Source organism: Vipera ursinii, assembly GCF_947247035.1.
Source record: "Vipera ursinii genome assembly, chromosome: 6".
Classification (NCBI taxonomy): domain Eukaryota; kingdom Metazoa; phylum Chordata; class Lepidosauria; order Squamata; family Viperidae; genus Vipera; species Vipera ursinii.
In genome coordinates, this window is record NC_139515.1 from 32,215,568 (window position 1) to 32,238,144 (window position 22,577).

The following is a 22,577-nucleotide window of genomic DNA, read 5'->3' on the forward strand; positions in this document are numbered from 1 at the left end:
ATCTCCAACCACACTGGACTATGGTCAGATATAGTTCTTGGACAAATCTTGATCTTAATCCTAGAAAAAAAAATCATTGGTTATTAATCTAAAGTCAATCCTGGAAAAAGATTGATGCCTGTCGGAGAAAAAAGTAAAGTCTTTTTCTTGTAAGTTCCTTCCTCTCCATACATCTCTCAATTCCAAGTCATCCTTCATCTCAAAAAAAGATTTAGGCAGTTTGGCATGACTTGGTGTGCTTTTAAAGAAACCTCCCTTATCCATTTGTACATCCAAAATGCCATTCCAATCTTCCATAAAAATACAAGATTTATAATCCCAGTGAATAATCTTGCTGTGTAATAAATTGTAAAAGTCTCCTTGCTGTTGATTTGGTGCATATAATCCAACCAAAAATGTTTTCTTGCCTTCTATTAATAATTCAATTATAACATATCTTCCTTGTTTATCTGCTTCAATTAAACTCGCTGTAAAAGTATTCTTAACATAAATAACCACTCCATTTTTCTTGTCAGGCGCAGAAGCAATAAACTGTGTGCCCAACCTAGAGTTTACCAAGTATTTTTGATCAGCCACTCGAATATGTGTTTCCTGCAAACAAATAACATTGTTTTTAAATTGCTTTAGATAGTGAAATACTTTCTTTCTCTTATGTGGTGAATTCAAACCATTAACATTCCAGGTTAGAAGCTTTGTTGCCATCTTTTGTGACCTGAAGCTTTTGGAGCGCCTCTTCCAAAATCACCTGCACTCTCTTTGGCCTCGCTCCTCCCACTGCTTCACTATAAGTAAGTTTTTGCGATTCAATCATAGCTCTCTGCTGATCTTGCTCTTGTCTCTGACCTCCTCCGTTGGTACTGAAATCTGATCCACTCCAATAACTTTCTAGAATTCTCCATCTTTCAACTGCGTAGCTCCTTCAGCACCTTGCAAACTCTCACTTTGTGGTTGATGCTGTCCTTCCCCATTCTTCCTTTTGGATTCCAGAAGTGGTATGGGGCCTGCTTTTAAAATATTGGCATAGAAATCACATGCCTGTAAAACTGTGAGAAGCCGATATCTCGTGCCTGCATACATCACCACCATGCCTACTGGGATCTCCCATCTGAACTGGATGTCCCATCTTCTTAATTCTTCTGCCAAGAAAGCAAATTCTTTCCTTCTCCTCAAAATTCTTGGAGGGATCTCTTTTAAAATTGAAACTTCTTGCTCTGCAACTGGAAATTTATTATTATAAAAGGCTTGAATAACCTCATTTCTGATTGCTCTCTTTGTAAAGTACACCACCACATCTCTAGGTAGCTTCCTTTGTCTTGCAATCCAGGAATTAACACGAAATATTTTGTCTATATCCACCATGATCTCTTCTGCTGAGCGCCCCAAAACCTGTTCAAGGGCTTCTGAGACTACTTTTTTCAAATTTTCCTTAGAATCTTCCTTCAACCCTCTAATTCTCACAGCAAACTCCATCTCTCTATGCTGAACCAATAATAAATCGTCGTCCATCTTTTCCATCACCATTTCAGCATCCGTCATTTTGGCATCCAATTTCATATTATTTTGACTAATTTCTTCCACTCTCTCGTCCAGACGTACAATACAAACAGCCATTCCTTGAAATGCTAATAAGATGTCTGCCCTCACTTCTGTATTCTTCTCCTCAATGAGCTCAGCTAATTGCTGGGTCAATTGCTGGGACTGCTTTTTCAAAGCCTCTTGCAAAACATCCTGCAGATCTTTTATTGTTAAAGCTGGTGCGGGTGCGGGCGCTAAAGGTGGGGGCATTAAAGCCTGTAATGAAGATTGCTGAATTGGCAAAGCCCCCGTGCTTCTAGGAACTTTAGTTGATTTGGCAGCCATTTTCACCCACTTAAATCTGTTGCACACTTTCACTTTTAAAAGTCTCAAGAAAGTTTACTGAGTTAAAGTTAAAATACTTGCTCTGACAGAATTCTCCTGCACCGCTATGCCTGCATCCAATTAATCCAAAGTTCACTCTCGCTGGCAGGGATGGTTGCAGCGTCCTGCTCTGCTCGAAAAACGTGGAGCAGAGGCGTCCCGGAGTCTGGAGCAAACTCAGGCTTCGGGGGGGCTCAACCCTTCAACCACCAGAGTTTCAACTCTGGCGGTCTGAGGGAGCTCTACCCCTGCCTGGATGCTCACCCCCTCCTCTTCTCCCAAGGAGTGGGCTTCCGAGCCACCAAACAGCTGATCGTCGCTGTTTTTGGCGGCTCTACGGAGACAGCGGGGCTGGCAGCCGAAATGGCTGCCGTCGACGGAGCCTTGCCACCCGGATGTCCTGACATATTTGTTGTTAGTTGCGAAGTCGTGTCTGACCCATCACGACTCCATGGACAACATTCCTCCAGGCCTTCCTGTCCTCTACCATCTTCTGGAGTCCATTTAAGCTCACGCCTACTGCTTCAGTGACTCCACCCAGCCACCTCATTCTCTGTCATCCCCTTCTTCTATAGCCCTCAATCTTTCCCAGCATTAGGCTCTTCTCAAGTGAGTACTTCCTTCTCATTAGGTGGCCAAAGAATTTGAGTTTCAACTTCAGGATTTGGCCTTCTAAAAAGCAGTCAGGGTTGATCTTTTCTAGGACTGACCGGTTTGATCAACTTGAAGTCCAAGGGACTTGCAGAAGTCTTCTCCAGCACCATAGTTCAAAGGGCTCAATTCTTTGGTGCTCAGCCGTTCTTATGGTCCAACTTTCACTGCCATACATTGCAACCGGGAAGACCATAGCCTTGACTATACGCACTTTTGTTGGCAGGGTGATGTCTCTGCTTTTTAGTGTGCTGTCTAGATTTCCCATGGCCTTCCTCCCCAGGAGCAAGTGTCTTTTAATTTCTTGGTTGCAGTCCCCATCTGTGGTAATCATGGAGCCCAGGAAAATAAAATCTGTCACTACCTCCATTTCTTCCCCATCTATTTGCCAGGAATTGAGAGGGCCAGATGCCATGCTCTTTGTTTTCTTAATGTTAAGTTTCAAGCCAACTTTTGCCTTCTCCTTCTTCACCCGCAACAAGAGGCACTTTAGTTTCTGTTCACTTTCTCCCATTAGAGTGGTATCATCTGCATATCTTAGGTTGTTGATATTTTTCCCAGCAATCTTAATTCCAATTTTTGATTCATCTGGACATCATCATCATCATCATCATCATAACAACAACAACAACAACAACAACTTGCTTCTGGAGGCAAGGTGTTCCACTGGTTAATTGTTCTAACTGTCAGGCAGTTTCTCCTTAGTTCTACATTGTTTCTCTCCTTGATTATTTTTCATCCATTGCTTCTTATTCTGCCTTTGGGCACTTTGGAGAATAGCTTGAGTCCCTCCTCTTTGTGGCAGCCCCTGAAATATTGGAACACTGCTATCATGTCCCCCCTCGTCCTTCTCTTCATTAAACTAGACATACCCAATTCTAGTAGCTGTTCCTTATATGTTTTAGTCTCCAGTCCCCTAATCATCTTTTTTCCTCTGCTCTGTACTCTTTCTAGAGTCTCAACATCTTTTTTACATCGTGGTGACCAAAACTGGATGCAGTATTCCAAGTGTGGCCTTACCAAGGCATTGTAAAGTGGTATTAATACTTCACGTGATCTTGATTCTATTCCTCTGTTAATGCAGCCTTGCACTGTGTTGGCTTTTTTGGCAGCTGCAGCACACTGCTGGCTCATATTTAAGTGATTGTCCACTAGGACTCTGAGATCCCTCTCACAGTTACTACTATTGAGCAAGTTACTACTATACTATACCTGTACATTGGGTTTTTCTTGCCTAAATGTAGAACCTTACTTTTTTCACCATTGAATTTCATTTTGTTAGATAGCACCCAGTGTTCAAGTCTGTCCAGATCCTCCTGTATCTTAAGCCTGTCTTCTGGAGTGTTGGCTATTCCTGCCAGCTTGGTGTCATCTGCAAATTTGATGAGTTCCCCATTTATCCCTTCGTCCAAATCATTGATGAAGATGTTGAAGAGCACTGGGCCCAGAACAGAGCCCTGGGGCATCCCATTACATACTTCCCTCCATGTAGATGCGGTTCCATTGAGGACCACACACTGAGTATGGCTGGTTAGCCAGCTACGAATCCATCTGGTGCTGATTCTGTCTAACCCACAATTTTCTATCTTATCAAGTAGAAGGTTGTGATCTACTTTATCAAATGCCTTATTGAAGTCCAAGTAAATTATATCCACAGCATTCCTCTGATCCACTAATTTTGTCACTTGGTCAAAGAATACAATAAAATTTGTCTGGCATGATCTGTTTTTGACAAACCCATGTTGGCTTTTAGTAATGACTTTGTTTGCCTCTAGATGCTCGCTGATTCATTGTTTGATTATCTTTTCCAGAATCTTCCCAGGTATTGAGGTCAGGCTGATAGGTCTGTAATTTCCTAGATCCATTTTTTTTCCTTTTTTGAAGATGGGAACTACATCAGCTCTTTTCCAATCCTCTGGTAGTTCCCCAGTGCTCCAGGATCTTTGGAAAATATAGTTCAGTGGTTCTGAGATCACATCTGCCAGTTGCTTGAGAATCTTGGGGTGTAATCCATCTGGTCCTGGTGATTTGAACTCGTCTAGGCTGGACAGGTGCTCACTTACCATTTTCTTGCCTATCTTAATGTGTTTCTATTTTGTTTTTTATAGCACTATTTTTGATAGGTTGGTCTGTTTTTTCCCTTTGTGTAAAGACAAATGCAAAAAACTAGTTAAATAGTTCTGCTTTCTCCCTGTTGGTTGTCACCTTCTTGCCACTTTCACCCACTAATGGACCAATCATTTCCTTCACTTTTTTCTTGTTTTTTACATGTTGAGAGAAGCTTTTTTTGTTATTGTTGACTTTGGTCGCAAGCCTTAGTTAGCCCTGCCTTTCTCATGATGTGCTCTGAATATAAGTTAAATAGGCAGGGCAACAGTATACAGCCTTGCCGGACTCATTTCCCAATTTTGAACCAATCAGTGATTTCGTGTCCAGTTCTCACTGTTGCTTCTTGACCCGCATATAGGTTTCTCAAGAGACAAATAAGATGGTCTGGTACTCCCATCTCTTTAAGAACTTGCCACAGTTTGTTGTGATCCACACAGTCAAATGCTTTAGCATAGTCAATTAAGCATAAGTAGATGTTTTTCTGGAACTCCCTAGCTTTCTCCATGATCCAGTGTATGTTGGCAATTTGATCTCTAGTTCCTCTGCCTCTTTGAAATCCTGCCTGTACTTCTGGTAGTTCTCGATCCACATACTGCTGGAGTCTAGCTTGTAGGATTTTAAGCATAACTTTACTAGCATGTGAAATGAGTGCAATGGTGCGATAGTTAGAACATTCTTTGACACTGCCTTTCTTTGGAATTGGAATGTAAACTGATCTTTTCCAATCCTTTTTTCATTTATTTATTTTTATTTTTCCATTTCTTCCACAAACAAATCAACACATATACCACAATACATAAATACATACTCGTAAGTTTGGGTGCTGCTTGCCCATTTCCCCTTTCACTGTATCCACCCTCCTTCTCTCTCTTTCCTCTTTTCTACTTTCTTTTTCCTGATCTTTTCCAATCCTGTGGCCACTGTTGAGTTTTCCAAATTTGCTGGAAAATTGAGTGTAGCACTTTTACTGCATCCTCTTTTAAGATTTTGAATAGCTCAGCTGGAATACTGTCACCTCCACTAGCTTTGTTGTTGCTCAGCTTTCCTAAGGCCCACTTCACTTCACATTCTAGGATGTCTGGCTCGAGGTCAGTAACCACCCAATCATAGTTATCTGGGATGTTAAGCTCGTTCTTGTATAGTTCTTCTGTGTAATTTTGTCACCTCTTTTTAATCTCTTCTGCCTCTGTTAGGTCCCTGCCATTTTGGTCCTTTATCATGCCCATCTTTGCATGAAACGTTCCCTTCATCTCTCCAATTTTCTTGAAGAGATCTCTAGTCCTCCCTATTCTATTGTTTTCTTCTATTTCTTTGCACTGTTCATTTAAGAACGCATTCTTATCTCTTCTAGCTATTCTCTGGAATTCTGCATTCAATTGGGTGTATTTTTCTTTTTCTCCCTTGCCTTTCACTTGCCTCCTGTTCTCAGCTATTTGCAAAGCTTCCTCAGACAGCCATTTTACTTTCTTTCATTTCTTTTTCTTTGGGATGGTTTTAGTTGCTACTTGTTGTACAATGTTGTGAACCACCATACATAGTTCTTCTGGCACTCTGTCTATCAGATCTAATTCCTTAAATCTATTTGTCACCTCTACTGTATATTTGTCAGGGATATGATTTAGTTCATAGCTGAGTGGCCTAGTGCTTTTCCCTACTTTCTCCAGTTTAAGCCTAAATTTTGCAACAAGAAGCTCATGGTCTGAGCCACAGTCAGCTCCTGGTCTTGTTTTTACTGACTGTATAGAGCTTCTCCATCTTTGGCTGCAGAGCACATAGCCTGATTTCTGTGTTGACTGTCTGGTGATGTGCATGTGTAGAGCCATCTCTTGGGTTGATGAAAAAGAGTGTTTGCTATGACCATCGTATTCTCTTGTCAAAATTCTGTCAGCCTGTGCCCTGCTTCACTTGGTACTCCAAGGCCAAACTTGCCTGTTATTCCGGTTATCTTTTGGCTTCCTACTTTAGCATTCCAATCCCCCATGATGATAAGGACATCATTTTTGGGGGGTTAGTTCTATAAGGTGCTGTAGGGCTTCATAGAACCGGTCAATTTCATCCTCTTCAACACTGGTGGTTGGGGCATAGACTTGGACTACTGTAATATTGAATGGTTTGCCTTGGATTCGAAGGGAGATCATTCTGTCATTTTGGGGATTGTATCCCAGTATTGCTTTTCCTACTCTTTTATTGACTATGAAGGCTACTCCATTTCTTCTGAGGGATGTTTGCCCACAGTAGTATACCTGATGGTCATCTGAATTAAATTCACCCATTCCTGTCCATTTTAGTTCACTGTTTCCTAAGATGTCGATGTTCATTCTTTTCATCTCTTATTTGACCACTTCCAGCTTTCCTTGATTCATGGATCTTACATTCCAGGTTCCTATGGAGAAAAAATCTTTACAGAATTGGACTTTCCTTTCACCACCAGATACATCCACAGCTGAGCGTCCTTTTGTCTTTGGCCCAGTCGCTTCATTCTTTCTGGTGCTACTAGTACTAGCCCTCTGGTCTTCCCCAGTAGCATATTGGATGCCTTCCGACCTGAGGGGCTCATCTTCTAGCATTATATCTTTTTGCCTTTTGGTACTGTCCATGGGGTTTTCATGGCAAAGATACTGGAGTGGGTTGCCATTTCCTTCTCCACTGGACCACATTTTGTCATAACTCTCTGCTATGACCTGTCCGTCCTGGGTGGCCCTGCATGGCATAGCTCATAGCTTCATTGAATTACACAAGCCCCTTCACCACAACAAGGCAGAAATCCATGAATGGGACTATGACATATAGTATTTTTTATTGAGATAAGTTATAATAACAGAAGTTTGCCCACTTTTTCTCTTCCTTCCCTTCCTTCCCCCTGTGAGTATCATGGAGTTGCCTCCAGCCTCCTCTCCAGATGCTAGTTTGGAGGAGGTGGAGGAGGATGAGCTGGGTCTTGGCACCTCTGGGGAAGCGAGTACGGGGTTCGTGGAGACATGGATCAGGGAACAGAGGGCTTCAGCTTGACAGTGCAGTCACAGCCAGAATGACCAGATGGGCAGCAGACTGATCCCAAGCAGAGGGAACTACAGCTGCCTCAAGTTAGCTTGGAAGCTTCAGGTGAATAACAGGAGCAGCTCCTTGCAGTCAGTGAGATGAGGAGGTGGAGTCCACACCTCCTCCTGATCCAGGGACATGCAGGGTGGGGAGGCAACAGGCACAATGCCGGTCAGCCAGGTTATTTGTGAGTGTTCTGTACCAGCCTGCTACCGGCAGGGACAACCCCTTTTACAAGAAGGCAAGAGGCTGGAACTAAGCCTGCCAAATTTATTAACATAAAAACATAAACAGAGCAAAGAGAGCAAAGAGAGCAAACATGAACCATGAAACAGGCTATTCAAACGGTTTCCTTCAGCAAACCAGCCCTCCCACACATTCCCCTTTTAAACAGTTCAGGGCATGGCTTCTCTCTGCCTCCTTCCGAGGTGCCCCATTGCCTTCCTCTGTTTACTCCTGATTGACTGCCTCCTGCATTGGGCGTCCTTGAACAGGGCCAGCTGTGGGTCATCTTCATCCACGCTGTCAGGCTCACACAGCTGGGTCTGCGTCGTGACCAGATGGGAGGGGCCTGGCTGAGGGCTCTGTGGAGCCTCAATATTATTCTCAGCAAGCTCTTCAACACCCCCCTCCTCCTCCTCTGAATCATCCGACCCAACTGCCGAACCCACAGGCTGACCCTGAATCACAACAATGAGGGGACAATCTCACCCATCGTGAAGGGCCATACCAGTTTTGCCTATTTAATCCTACCCAAAGAGAATAACATGTATGGATTCCTTGCTCCATGTTTCCTGTTTTGCCATTGAATTTGTGTTGAACTTTGGACCTCTGGTTTGTGCCTTGACCTAGTGCCTTGCCTTGTGGACTTATTCAAGCCTTTGAAACTCTTGCTTTGTTGAATGCCTTTGTTTTGGCTTCTGCCTGGCTTTGCCGGCTCCTTAGAACTCCCAGTGGAACTTAGAGGGTGTGTGTGGGCTTTTTTATTCAACTGCTGGGGACTGTATACTTGGGCTCAGCCAGCTCAATAAATACTTTTTAACTTATCATTGTGAATTGGAGACTTTCTGATCTTTAATACTTCCCTGCTTTCCTTGGCTTAGCAAAAGCTTTTCCTGTACCTGTTGTCCTAATTCAGGGATGGTCAATTAAATTTCCCAAGGAGCCACATGAGAAACTGGGATTGATTTGGAGGGCTGAACCAATGTACAGTAACCTGATTTGATGTCCTCAAACTTCATCACCCTAATTCTGATCAAATAATGCAATGCTTCTTCATCTTCCTCTCTCAGCAGTACAGATACTTGTAGGTGTTTGACAAGTGCTGTTATCCAAAAGTTGGCAATTTTGATGATCAATTTTGACTTGTGCTGGAAGAATGGTTGGAGGAGTTTGTATTTCTGTTCTACCTTCAAAATTTCCTCAATAGCTTGTTCATTCAATCTGTCCATATTGTACTTCATCAATAGGTTAATTGCTTTCTGTTGCTCTTTGTCAGAGATCTCATTGACCCTATTTTGGCTGGATTGAGCTCCTTGGAGACGTGGCTGTCGGTGCTGACATGTTGAGAGAGCAGGGAGCAGAGAGCCTTGCTTTTTCTCATTTGAAACTGGCCAGGCCTAGTTACAGTTCTTTTTAAAAAATATGTTTTATTATTTTTTTTAATATAATCACCTTAATATTCAGTAAACAGTGAATAATATTAATATTTCTACAGATAATAATCACATCAATATAATATTCCTTTTCTGGTTGTCTCATATAGATCCTGTTTACAGTTCTTGTTTACATTTGTTTTTCCCACACTGTTCAAAGCATTCTTACTGGTTAAGATTTTCTCAAAGTTAATTACATTTAAATATTTAAGTCTATTTTTTCTCATGTAAGCCAGCCCAATACCTTTACCTTTCTTAAGGAATAAATAAGACTATAAAGAAGAAAAAAATAAGAATAAGAATAAAAAATAAAAAGATAGTATGCTATTTAAAATCCCTATTTCCTATAAGCTAATACATATCTATTTCCAAAAAATTGTTCTTTTTTACCATAATTAAAAATATATTTAATCTTTAAATATTCCATTTAATAAATCTAGTCATCTAGTCTTTTAACCCATATTCAAAAGATTTTTTAATCTATTGTAATTTTCTTAAAGTCAATCACCTTTAAATATCTAAAACATTTCCTTAATATAAGCCACTTATGTCAAGAAATAAAATAAAAAGAAAGAAGGGGAAAAAGTACTATGTTACTTGAGAGTCTCTTCCCTCTTAAAATCAAATTCATACTATTTCTTTAACCATATTCAAACAGGTTTCTTTTTTAATTATTCTCTCTGATAGGCCTCATCATCTATTTTCTTAACTTTTACTTTAGCCTTTTTCTTTTGCCCAGTATATTTCTTAATCAATATGTTCTGCTGAATCAAAGAATCTTTCCAGATTCTTGTAGGTGTTACTGTAGATATAAATGTAAGTCAAGTACAATATCTTTACCCATTCATTTTTGTTGAAAATCTTTTTTTTTCTTTTTCTTTCTCCTTCTCTTATCTTCCGGCTTTTGAAGATGGCGGACGTGTCAGGCTGAGCTCCGTGAGCTCCGGCTATGGGGGCGTCCTTTTGGAGTCCCTCAGGGGGTCTTTTTGGGCCCGCTGAGTAGGGGATGTGGATTTTGATCCACGAAATGAATTACGAGGCAAATGAGGAGGCAGTTCGGCTGTTGGCCTGTTCCATCTGCGCGTCGCTTTTCCCTCGCCTGTTTGTCTCCCGCGGCGTTGCTGGGTTCGGCTTTTTCGGCTAGCCGGTCCCTGCTGCCCTGGTGTCTCCGGACCTCTCCTAGGAGGCTGCGGTCGGCAGCGGGGGCGTTTACATCTGTCCTGGGCTGCCTGGGCTGTCGGGTCGGCGCTGCTGCTTCGGACGACTTTCGGCCGTTTTCGGCGGCGTTCTCGGCGTCCCTGGAGCTCGCGGCGTCTTCAGAGCCCCAGCTGATCGGCGCTTCCGTGAGAGGGGAGGAGAGCCTGTATGAGAAGCTCGCAGATTATTCTGGCGGCGGCGGCAGCAGCAGCAGTGGCAATGGCGGCGGCGGCGGTGGAGACATTTTATTGTTGGACCTGCTTGTGCCGTTTGTTGGCGGCTGCGGCGTCTTCGGGCCGTTTGGCGGCGGAGAAGACAGCTGCTTGTTATTTTACTGATAGGGCTGCCCTTTGTGCGGGTTCTGAGTTATTGCTGACGATGGAAGTGGCGATGGCGGCGGCGTCCTCGGGCTGCTTTGGGCGGTGGAGAGGACGACCATGGCGACAGCGATTCGTTGGTTTTTGGCTGCTTGAGATGATGGCAGCAGCAACGACTTTTGTGACAACGATGGCGATACAACGGACTGCCAACTTATTTATTCACTTATTTATTATCTTATTTATTAACTTTCCATTTGCCTCCTTCTTTCCCCTTTGGACTGGGACGGACCTGGGTACAGGCCACAGTGGGAGAGTGGCCTGTTTTACATCGGCAGCCCCATAGAGGTGGGAGCTCTGTGGGTGCTGCCCCACCCAGGGTGGGCATTTTGGACCATCCCCGGAGGTAGACTCGCGTCCCGTTGTGAGAGGACGGGTTGTGGTATGCCTCTGGGAGCATCCAATCAAGTGGCAGTGGTTGGTGGATGGCCCAAATGTCCCACTCCTTTCCTTTGATCCTCCTGTTGGTTTCAATCATTGGACTGCCCTCTCTGGACTTGCTGACTGGATGCATCAATATTCCGACACGGACTTGCTCGCCCTCAGGGGTGCCCCCCTCTCCTGGGTGCGTCCCGCCTTCTTTTCTTTCCCTAATCTCGATGAGGGGCCCAATTGTTGGGACCCTGAGAGATGGCCGGGAAAGGCCAGGGGCTCTCGATATAAACCTAATAAGAGGCCCCTGGTTAATTTTTTAGCTAAATTTTTTAGGGGGTTGGGGAGGGGGGTGGGGGGTAGTGGTTGTCTGGCGGTGGGGGGTAGCCAAACAACTTTGTTGCAGGCCAGGCCTGGGTCTGACGGCGTTCGGGGGGAGCGGGTTGTGGTTACATCTGGGGCTCTTGAGCGGGTCGTGGGACTACCAATTCCCACGACGGGGAAAGGCAGCAGACGGATAGACAGGGGGCCATATCGTTACCGGGAGGGCCGTCTCCGCTGTCTTCAAGCGGTGAGGCGCTCCGACCCTCTGGTTCTTCCCCGAGGTCCCGGGAGCGGGGATGTGCAGCCTCCTGAGCTCCGGCTGGTGTACCTGAATGCCAGGTCCGTGGTTAATAAAGCTCCCCTCGTTAGGGATTTAGTTGAGGGTGAGCATGCGGATCTGGCTTGCATCACGGAGACTTGGTTGGGCCCAGAGGGTGGGGTCCCTTTGGTTGACCTCTGCCCACCAGGTTTCCGGGTGCTACACCGGCCACGAGCTCAAGGTAGGGGTGGGGGAGTGGCGGTTACCATTAGGGAGACCTTGTGTCCGCGGGAGGCCACCGTTTCTCAGATAGTCGGGTGTGAGTCTCTCTTCATGAGATTTGGTCCTGGGGCGCAGTTGGGCTTGCTGCTGGTGTACATTTCGCCTAGTCTCACAGCGGCAGCCCTGCCCGAGCTGCTCGATATCCTCTCGGGTTTGGTGGTTGAGTTTCCCAAACTTATAGTTTTGGGAGACTTCAATCTACCATCCCTGGGAGGTTCATCTGAGCTAGCTCGGGAGTTCATGGCTTCCATGGCGGCCATGGACCTGACGCAAGTAATTTCAGAGCCAACTCATGAGGGAGGCCACACCCTTGACCTGATTTTTTTTATCTAGACGGTGGTTGGATGATCTAGGTGGGGGCTCTCCATTTATTATGCCCCTGTCATGGACCGATCATCATCTCCTGCGGCTGGTCTTCCGCTTTGCCACCCCCCGCCGTGGGGGTACGGAGCCAATTAGATGGTACCGCCCCAGACGCTTAATGGATCCTGATAGATTCCAAGCGGCGCTGGGGTCCCCACCTGCCTCCACTGCTCACAGCTCGGCTGATGCCTTAGTGGAAGCCTGGGGAAGGGCAGCCACTGAGGCACTTGACCGGGTTGTACCCTTGCGGCCCCTGACCCGGCGCAGATCCCAGCGAGCTCCATGGTTTTCCGCGGAGCTCCGGGAGATGAAGCGCCGGAAACGGGGCCTAGAGAGCTGCTGGAGGTCTAGCCGATCCGAACCCGACCGGTTGCGGTTAAGAACCTATATTAGGTCTTATCTCGCAGCGATGAGGGTGGCGAGGTGTAATTACTTCTCCACCCTCATCGCGTCCGCAGATAATCGCCCGGCCGCCTTGTTTAGGGTGACTCGCTCACTTCTCAATCAGGAGGTGAGGGAGGATCCCTTGCAAGGTCGTGCCGAGGAATTTAGTCATCATCTGTCGGATAAAATCGCTCGGATTCGGACCGGTTTGGACTCCAGCTGGGCAGAGTCAGGCGATCAGGACACGGGCGGTCTTGTCAATGTTATCTGGGAAGAGTTTGATTCTGTGACCCCTGATGAAGTGGACAGGATTATGGGGAGGCTGAGCTCCTCCACATGTTTGTTGGACCCGTGCCCTTCCTGGCTGGTTTATGCAGCTAGGGAGAGGACACGAGGCTGGCTCCAGGCGGTTATATCTGCTTCTTTGAGTGAGGGTTATTTCCCCACCGTCTTGAAGGAGGCGGTGGTGAGACCTCTCCTCAAGAAGCCTGCCCTGGACCCAGCCGTTTTGAACAACTTTCGTCCAGTCTCCAACCTTCGCTTTCTTGCGAAGGTTGTTGAGAGTGTGGTGGCGCATCAGCTCCCTCTGGTCCTGGATGAAGCGGATTATCTGGACCCCTACCAATCGGGTTTCAGGCCCGGGTACAGCACGGAGACGGCATTGGTCGCTCTGGTGAATGATCTCTGGAGGGCGCGGGATAGGGGACATTCCTCTGTCCTAGTCCTATTAGACCTCTCAGCGGCTTTCGATACCATCGACCATGGTATCTTGCTGCGGCGTCTCAGGGGATTGGGAGTGGGAGGCACAGTTCTTCAGTGGTTCTCCTCCTATCTCCTGGGACGCTCGGAGTCGGTGTTGGCAGGGGGGCAGAGATCGGCCCCTAGGTCTCTCGTTTGTGGAGTTCCTCAGGGGTCGGTTCTCTCGCCTCTCCTGTTCAACATCTATATGAAACCGCTGGGTGAGATCATTCGTGGTTTTGGAGTTGGGTATCATCAGTATGCCGATGATACCCAACTTTTCTTTTCGACCCCAAACCACCCCAGTGATGCCCTCGCCGTGATGTCCCGTTGCCTGGAGGCGGTTCGGGTCTGGATGGGGAGGAACAGACTTCAGCTCAACCCTGACAAGACTGAGTGGCTGTGCATTCCGGCATCCCGGGACATTCCAAATGTTCCATCTCTTTCTATGGGGGGTGAGCTCTTACCCCCCGTGGATAGGGCTCGCAACTTGGGAGTCCTTCTAGATTCACGGCTTACTTTGGAAGAGCATATAGTGGCCGTGACTAGGGGGGCTTTCGCCCAGGTTCGCCTGGTGCGCCAGTTGCGGCCCTATCTGAACCGGGATGCCCTGTGTACAGTCACTCATGCGCTCGTGACCTCTCGCCTTGACTACTGTAATGCTCTCTACATGGGGCTTCCCTTGAAGACCACTCGGAGGCTCCAACTGGTACAGAATGCGGCCGCGAGAGTTGTCTTGGGAGTTTCCCGGTACTCCCATGTTACACCTTTGCTCCGCGAGCTGCATTGGTTACCAGTTGTCTTTCGGGTGAGGTTCAAGGTGTTGGTTACGATCTTTAAGGCCCTACATGGCATGGGTCCGGGTTACCTCAGGGACCACCTGCTGCCGGCATCGACTCCCCTCCGCCCTGTGCGTTCCCACAGAGAGGGCCTCCTCAGGGTGCCGCCAGTCAGGGAATGTCGACTGGTGGCCCCCAGGGGGAGGGCCTTCTCTGTGGGGGCTCCGGCTTTATGGAATCAATTGCCGGTGGAGCTCCGGATGGCACCAGACCTTCGAACTTTCCGTCGGGGCCTGAAGACCCATCTGTTCGAATTAGCTGGTCTGGCCTGATGGGGGATTATGGGCTTTTAATTGTTTTTAATCTGTACTTCTGTTTTTAATTGGGCATGGATTTAATTCTTTTTAATTTTTGTATAGTGTTTCTTATGTATGCCCTGTGAACCGCCCTGAGTCCCACCAAGGAGAAGGGCGGTATATAAATCAAATAAACTATAAACTATAAACTATTTTTTGTCTAGTGCTTTTCCTAGCATCTCTGCAGTCCATTTTGTCCAATCTTTTTTCTTATCCTCAAATTTGTTTTGTGGTGTTAAAGTATAAGTTGTCTTTTCCAAGTCCAGTATTTCTTGTAATTTTCTTGTCACTTGGAAAGCATACTTCTTTGTTTTAGGTTCCATCTTTAAGTCTCTATCCTCACATTTGTATTCAGTTGTCTGTTTTATCTGTTCCTTCTCTGTTGTTTCCTGGGATTTTTTTTTTGTTATTTTAAAGTTAAATTGGAGATGAATTGGTTTATATTTTCAAACTTATTTTGGATTTCTTTGTGGTTTGAAATCATTGTTATTTGAAGTAGTTGCAACATATCTTATGTCTCCTCTTGAAAAGTATTTGTTTTTTCTTGATAGTTTCTTTCTATAGGGATTTCCATGATGACCAAGAATCAAAATTTTCTTTTCTCTGCAAATAGCTTTGGGGTCAGAGTTAAATAGATGCTTGTAATCCAGAAAGTTCAAAAAAGGGTTTGTTTGTTTTTGTTCCCTGAAGTTTGTAAGTCTCACTTTGACTGCAGCCCAGATTGTTTTCTTTTTTGTCACAACTGTTCTTTATTGTTAGAGCTTTGAAGGTCACAAGTAGAGATTAGTTTTTTCCAGATTTTGCCAAGTCCTGCATGAAAGCCATAGCTGTCATAGTCTTTATCCACCACTAGATGTCAGCACTGTTTTATTTTTTAAATTTTCAAAATGAACAATTTGCCTTTAAAATGAGAATTTTAATCATTCAGTAATTTCAAACTTATTCAAATTTAGGTTTTATAGTCATTTCATTTCATTTCAATATGTTTTGGTCCTCCATATAAGATTTAATTCACCACTTCCATTAGTAAAGGGTGGGGCAAAAATCCCCATCGGAGATTTTTTGCTTGTTGGGATTTTTTTCTTCTTCAGGAAAGTTGATAAGTAGGATATAGAAAATCGATGTTCTTACCCAGATTCAAACGCGCTGTTTACAATCAGGTTAAAGTAGTGTTTCTGACTTCGGTTGCTTGCAGCTTGGGCTAGACTTTGAAGTTAGGCTAGCCTTTCTCCTGTTGGTTTCTAGAAGGCTTCTCCTGGACCAATCAGGTTGACCGCCATCTCTCCGTGGTCCCTGGGACTTTATTCCTTTTTTGCCACCTCTTTGGGGTGGCTTCTCGCCCATTTAGGGTCCCCTAACAGGAAGAAACTTAGCCGAAGGTCACGGAGTCACGAACCCCTCAACTGTTGCGCTGCTGCACAGGACTGAATGTCCAGGCCTAGTCACAGTTAGGTTGCCACCACAGTGCATCTGCTTACTCACTAGCTCCTAGCTGCCCTTTGCCCACTCACCTGCAAGCTGTGCTTCAACAAAGGCAATGGTGGCTGGACGAGCCTGGGTCATGGTGGGATTCAGCCAGTTCACACCACTTCAGCAGAACCGGTAGCTAATTTTTTGTTGCCCAGGCCCAGAATGTACTTCCGGAAGCAGCATCCACAAAGAGAACTGGTTGTTCACACATTTGAATCCCACCACTGCTCTCAGGATACTCCAGAAAAGGGGCAAGTGCTACATAAGTGCTGTTAAAGTTTACAGATTTCCAGTGCAAAAATAAGCCCCCAAAATAAGCACACATTCAAAATGAGCAGGAGGCATAGTTTAGAAATTTTTTATAAAATATATATAAACATGATACATACAGTTTCGTTCAGTTCTTGGCAACATGATAGAGAACAACAACAACTAACCCAGAAGATAAGGACACAGGGAGAGACTAAGACACACCGAGACCTAGGCTGGATCACATACTTCTCACAGCCAATCCTGTGTCTGAGTTAAATAACAGTTCCTATTGGTTGGTTCATTGCTATGGTTATTCCAGTTCATAAATTCTTACACACTGACAAGTGCAGAAAAATACGTTCTCTCCTCATCCTCCCATGGCCACCAGCTGACTGAAGGAGCACATAGTGACTCACAGAGCAGACCCAGCTTGCCTTCATCCTCTGACACATGTATTTACATTTGATTTCTTATTTCCAATTAATATCATGTGGGCTAGACAGGGACAGCCAAAGGGCCAGATGTGGACTATGGCTGTAAAATACCCAGGTATGTCCTAATGGCTACTGGATCCCTTTTCATGGTTATTTTCTTGGTCACTTAAAATTAATTTATTGGATTTCCTTTCATTGTACCATTTGAGATTTCAGCTGAATCATCTTCTGAAATACTTTCCGCATATAGGGCAACTCATTGCAAAATAAACCCCTTCTCCACAAGTGCAACCTTCGTTGCTCCTTTTGAAGGAGGGCAGGGCCTTACCAAGGCAGATCTATACAAAACAGTAGGATTTTACACTATAAACTTTCTGCTACTTGCTTTTTAAGCCCTGGATACTGATGCTACCTCTATAGACCTTTGATAATGGTCTTGTCTGGTCTCAAAATCTTTTCCCGCATTATTAGCTGGAAGCTGCTTTCTTTCTTTTCTTCCTGAAAGATGCTCACAGCATATAATGAAGTTCAAGTAACAGTAAATACCACGGAATGATGTCTGCAACTAAAGAGTTAACCTGAAATAAATATTTGGCTCTTACTCAACAAATACTGTTTTTGATTTTAAAAAATAATTGTATAGAAATTTCCTATTTCAGGATTACTTGGAATATAAGAAATACTCCTTGAGAAACATATTGCTTGAAATATAGTTGTTGTGTAGTGGGTTCTGTAGAGTAGGAAGGATGCCAGGCCGATGAGTACAGCATAACAGCTCTTTAATAGTGGAAGTGACCGTACTGGGGAATAGGGGTTACCTGCACTCCTTATATAGGTATATAAGGAGTGTACCTGGCCAGTACCTGGCCAGGTACACAACCAACCAATCAGTTTGAACCTCTCTTTCCCACTGAAACTGATTCCCGCCAAAACAGTTACAGTTCAGTGCCTCCTGGTGGTGGCTGCTATGCAAGTGCTTAAGGTGTTTCATAAGCCTAATAGATAACAATAGTGTTTTAGTAAGAATCTATTATAATATGCTGCAATATTCATATTTTCAAATCTGACCCCTTATAGTTTGCCAAGTTGTACCAAAATCCAATTCATTTTAATCTCTTTGAGATGCCAAGCAAGGAAGTATTAAATGTGCCATCTGCAATTGCAATTTGTATTCTACTTCTTGGTGTCAAAGTATTCTGTATGTTCCTTTTCCTGCTGTTTCAAATGTAGCAAAGCAAAAGCACTGAATTGTTGAAGTGAAATAGCAGAATAAAAGGACTCAAATTTGCAACAATATTAGGGGGGCAGGGAGAAAGGGTTCAAGTGCATATGAATGTGCAATATTAGTAGATTCTGTAGATTCACTGTTATTTTATGAGGGCTAAGTATATACAGCACTGTACAAGTAGATTCACAATTATTTTATATGGACTATTTTCCATGTATATAGTATTCACACATTATGATTTCTCTCTGCATAATTTATTACCATAAAAGTTGACAGCTATCATTTATTTTCCCTTTTTATAGTAATTTTATTAAACATTATAATCAGAAAGATAAAAACTAATACAAACTAAGAAAAATAAAAGAATAAAAATATATAATAGAAAGTGCAGAACATTAAGAATATAAAAGAAAAAGAAAAATAGAAAATAAAAATAAAAATATAGTAAAGAAAAATAAAAGAAATATATAAATTACTCTCCTATTCATCATAACAACTATCTTGTTCCTTCTCACAAAATTCTTCCAAACTTCAGCAAGTCTATTTTATAACAATATAAGAAAGTTACCCATGCTGTTCTTTTGGTTTGTTATTGGTATATCCCTTGTAATTATTAAGATATTAGCTAGTTTCATTTATATATTCAGTCTAACATCTTATTCCATATCATTCTTGTAACCAGTGCTTTTTTTGTAAAATAAAAAGGTGCCGGAACTCACACATGTCATACAACCCGCCTTGCCTACCCTACAAGGTTCCATCCAAAAAAGGTGCCGGAACTCCGTTCTGAGCGTTCTATGAGAAAAAAAGCCCTGCTTGTAACCTATCATTTTAAAGTCTACTTTCAGATCAGTCTAGTCTGGTAAAATATATTCCCTCTTCTATAACATTTTTTAAAATACATGATAGACACTCTTAAAATTAACTTTTCAGGATTCACAAATATTCTTCAGTATGGCCAAAGTTAAAGTATTTTGCTCCTTTTGTATTAGTAAGTCAAATTTAAGTGTTCTTTTCCTTTAACTGCAAACTATTTTGTTTAGGTTGCCTCTAGGGTCCAATTTTCAAAGTTTGATTCTATCAGTTTTTTAAGAAATCCTATTTCAAATTAACCTGGACATTTAGTCCATTTGTAATTTTCCAAAATCAATGCTAATTAATCTTTTCTGTTTATTTTTTTAAAAAAATCCTTAAAAGTGTATTTAAATTTTCTTTTGTGAAGGATTGAAGGAGACTCACCTACTGCTGTAAAACCTGTCATTCCAAAAGTTCCTATTAAATGAAAAGCAATTAAGAAGCAATTCTCAAAAATGATTAGAAAAGTACTACTGGGGAAGAAAGAGCAAACTGAAGTGTCTATGGAGATTCTCGGTCATTCAGGTCATAGTTGTCTCAGTTTGTTATCTTAAGTTTGTGATAGGAAACTGAAGCTGAATCTGCTGAGATTGCAAGCTGTAGATAGACCTGATAAATGGACTGGCTCTTTGCGATTCCTCTCCTGAGAATGAAAGAATTGGAAATCACTAAAAAGTTTTCCAGATAGTTGCTTTTCACAAGGAGATCACAAGATAATGGTCTCCAGTGGATTGAGGAGATGGGAGAAAACCATCTTGGCCTTTAGGGACACAGAGTTCACATACCATTTATTTTCCAATAACACTTCAAGAAACCTTCTCCCAAGTTTCATATTTACCAATACTTCATAAAAAAGAATTTTCCAGGGTAACGTTAGTCATACAAGAACAATTTGTTACAGTTTTTACACACTTATTTAATCAACTATCATTAGCTATCAAACTACCAAATTTACATTCTGTAGCTGTTTATCTTTCCTAGATTGATTTTATCTATCTATCTATCTATCTATCTATCTATCTATCTATCTATCTATCTATCTATCTATCTAACAAATTAATTGCATATCTGAATGAAATTCAATGAGAAAATAAAATTGAAAAAAGTAAGGTTCTACATTTAGGCAAGAAAAACCAAAAACACATATAGAATAGGTAGCACCTGGCTTAATAGTAGTAACTGTGAGAAGGATCTTGGAGTCCTAGTGGACAATCACTTAAATATGAGCTAATAGTGTATGGCGGTGGCAGCCCAAAAAAGCTAGCACAGTCCTAGGCTGCATTAACAGAGAGACAGAATCAAGATCACATGAGGTGTTAATATCACTTTATAATGCCTTGGTAAGACCATACTTGGAATACTGCATCCAGTTTTGGTCGTGACAATGTAAAAAAGATCTTGAGACACTAGAGAGAGTACAGAGAAGAGAAACAAAGATCATCAGAGGACAGGAGGGTAAAACATGTGAAGAACAGTTGTTTGAATTGGATATCTCTAGTTTAATGAAAAGAAGGACATGATAGCAGTGTTCCAATATCTAAGGGGCTGCCACAAAGAAGAGGGAGTCAACCTACTTTCCAAAGCACTTGAAGACAGGACAAGAAGCAATAGATGGAAACTAATCAAGGAGAGAACTAATCTAGAACTGAAGAGAAATTTCCTGACTGTTAGAACAATTAATCAATGGAATGATTTGTCTCGCAAAGTTGTGGGTACTCCAACCCTGGAAGTTTTAAATAAGAGATTGAACAACCATTTGTCTGAAATGGTATAGGGTTTCCTGCCTGAGGAGGAGTTGAAATAGAAGGCCTCCAAGGTTCCTTCAACTCTGTCATTCTGTTGTTCTGTTATTCTCACCAAGCTTTTTGGAGAATGGGGTTAGATGATAGAATCAGACTGTTAAATAGCATAAATGGGAATACAAGTTATAATAATGCAATGTACTACTTGAGAGAATGATGGGAGCAATGGGAAAAGTTTTATGCTGAGGCATATACAATGTGTCTTTTTATTAGTACTGTAGATGTGGGGAAGATTTCAAGCAGAGGGCTTAGATAATCTGTTTTTATTTATTTTACAGCCAGCTTATATTATTTATATTATTGTGTATGTGTTATATATATAATTATTACTATGAAATTATTTCAATTATACAAAGAGACAAAATAATGTAGTAATCTATTCCCTTAGCTTTTTTAACTCTTAATCTAGCCATTATGAAAGGAACATATTTCTGGAACATATTTCTTGTTCCTCTGTAGATTTTATCTTGAGTTTGATTTAAAACCTTTAAACATTTTTGTGAGTACATATATATTACAGGTGGAAGCAAAACTGATTGACAAATTGGATAGCTTGATGTCAGAAGGAAAAGGTGATGAAACTTACAGAGAGCTCTTCAACAGTATGTGAGTAATAAATGTATTTTTAAAATTCTTTGACTTAGTTTTTTTATCAAAGAATATTTGTCTGAATGAGTAAAGAAGTATAGCCCCCATGTATGCAGTATAATGTTTTTTACAGCAGTAATTATGGTATTTTTTAATTGTTAGAACTAGAATATGCACTACTTATTAAGATCATAAATAATTACTAATATTTTAAAGTGAAATGTTTATTTTCAAGACAGCATTTTTCAGAACATTTCTCAGTGGAATAAAGTTATTATCAGTTTTTATGCATTTTTTTAGTTACATTAAAAAAGTATTTGTCAATACTGCAAACATTGACATGTTTTTGCACTGACAATGTAAGAGACAGCCTTTTGTTTAAACTGCTTCACTATGAATCTTGTAGGGAGGGAATTTTCTAACAGCTATTTTGAGAAGATAAGAAGGCCCTGTACAGAATGGGAGGATAGACCTCATATGTGAAACTAATTGGATAATGTGATTTATGATGTGTAGATAAGGGTGGGGATTGTGTGTGTGTTATGATGGGTTTGGGGGGAGGAGATTTCAGATTCTGGCATCCTTCCATGAGTGCCGATGTTTTGTTTCATTACTAAGACTTTTTAGATGAATAATTATGCCAGCAATTTGTTTGATTTGTCTCATTCATTGGAACCTTGACAGTATTAGCATGCCAATGAAAAACAAATGCCATGTCAGAATCCATTTATATTTCATTTCTAACTGTCTCTTCTGTGCAAAACCCTAATCTCACCCTTCCCTGGATTCTGCCATTCCCAAGGAGAAGAGGGAACAAGCATGGGATTTTATTACTTTCACTTCATTCCTTAATTGTAACCTTTGTGTATTCCCCTACCTGCTATCCATCACAATATAAACAATTACCAGGCATTCCCCTCTTATCTTGCAGACAGCTAAGAAAGGGGGTAGTAAGTGAGGAAGGAATACATCAGGAATCTGGATTGTTTCTCCGGATGAAATGTGAGGGGTGGGAATGATCCTGATGATCCCATGAGGGGCTTACCACCTGGAGCTTGGCTGATCCAGAACTGACCGAATGAACTGAGGGGTGGGGTTTGCTTGGGGACAGTTTAAAAATATTGATCTGTGAGGGAATTCTTCAGATCCTGTCTATTATACCCT

At 42.5% G+C, this 22,577-nt stretch overlaps 1 long non-coding RNA gene across 1 annotated transcript in view; it reads left to right on the forward strand.

The window, feature by feature from the left end:
- The first annotated feature begins 21,351 nt into the window (after positions 1-21,351).
- Positions 21,352-22,577, forward strand: part of LOC310642802 — a 57,582-nt gene continuing 56,356 nt past the window's right edge. Inside the window, exon 1 of the long non-coding RNA XR_014492963.1 lies at positions 21,352-21,431. This is a non-coding gene — a long non-coding RNA (uncharacterized lncRNA). The remainder of the gene's footprint in view (positions 21,432-22,577) is intronic.